Source organism: Galeopterus variegatus, unplaced genomic scaffold (assembly GCF_000696425.1).
Source record: "Galeopterus variegatus unplaced genomic scaffold, G_variegatus-3.0.2 Scaffold15173, whole genome shotgun sequence".
NCBI lineage: Eukaryota > Metazoa > Chordata > Mammalia > Dermoptera > Cynocephalidae > Galeopterus > Galeopterus variegatus.
The window spans coordinates 4,377-5,923 of record NW_007741284.1 but is presented as its reverse complement, the minus strand read 5'-3'; positions in this window follow the sequence as shown (position 1 = coordinate 5,923).

Here is a 1,547-nt window from a genome sequence, read left to right as displayed (position 1 = left end):
AGCTACGAGCAAGAGAGGCCACGTGAGGATGCGGTGGGTGGCTCAGCTCCCACCACCTCCCCGGTGTCACACGGGGATGCCGGGTGGTGTCTAGAGCCCGCGGGGAGCCAGACGTCCCCCAGGTCAGAGGAGCCCTCCAACTGGGCACCCCGAGAACCACGTCGTGCTGCTCCCTGAGGACTTCATTTGCTCCTCAGCAAGCCACACATCCAGCTTCTGGGCCTTGACATCCCTTTGTGCCGGCACCGGGGCAATTTCCCCCACTCGCACCTGAGTTGAAGGACCTCAGAGTTGTCCCTAGAGAAAGAAAAAAAAAGAAAAAAAAAAAAATTTGTCCTGTGGCTGGCCCATATGAGGATCTGAATTCTTGACTTTAATATTATAACACTGGNTTTGTCCTGTGGCTGGCCCATATGAGGATCTGAATTCTTGACTTTAATATTATAACACTGGGCTCTAACCAACTGGCCAGTCCTTGAATTTTTAATTTTAATGAAGTCCAGTTTATCCATTTAGAAAAACTTTTGTTTATTCTTTTGGTGTCATACCTGAGAAACCTATTACAAGGTCACAAAAACTTACTCCTATGCTTTCTTTGAAGAGTTTTAGGGTTTTAGCTCTTACATTTAAGTCTTTGATCCATTTTGAATTTTTGTACATGGTGTGAGTTAGAGGATCCATCTTCAATCTTTTTGCATATAGATATCCAGTGTCTCAGCACCATTTTCTGAAAAGACTATTCTTTCCTCACTGAATGGTCTTGTGCTCTTGTCAAAAGTCAATTGACAGTAAATGTAAGGTTTATTTTGGGACTCTCAATTCTATTCCATTGATCTATACATCTGCTCTTAAGACTATTTTGACTATTCTGGGTCTCTTACATTTTCACATGAATTTTAGAATTAGTTTGCCAATTTCCTCAAAGAAGTTAGCTGGGATTTTGATAGGAATTACATGAAATCAGCAGATCAGCTAGAAGAGTATTTCCTTCTTAATAATGTTAAGTCTTCTGGTACATGAACATAGAATGTCTTTCCATTTATTTAGGTCTTCTTTAATTTCCTTCATGATGTTTTGCAGTTTTCAGTGTACAAGTCTTGCACTTCTTTGGTAAAGTTATTTCTAAGTATTTAATTCTTTTTGATGCCACTCTAAATAGAATTTTTTAAAATTTCATTTTCGGTTTGGTGATTGCTACTATAAAGAAAAACAATTTACATTTGTATATGGATCTTGTACTCTGAAACTGTGCTGAATTCACTTATTAGATCTAATAGATTTTTAGTGGAGTTGTTAGGATTTTATAAATGCGAGATTACATAATCAACTAATAAGATAGTTTTACTTCTTCCTTTCCAATCTGGGTGCCTTTTATTTCTTCTTCTTGCCTAATTGCCCTGACTAGAACCTCCTTCACAAAGTCCAGCAGAAGCAGGGAGAACAAACATCTCTGTTTTGTTCTTTATCTTAAGGGGAAGGCATCCAGTTTTTCACCATTAAATATGATCTTAACTGTGGGTATTTTGTAGATTCCCTTTCTTTTTTTT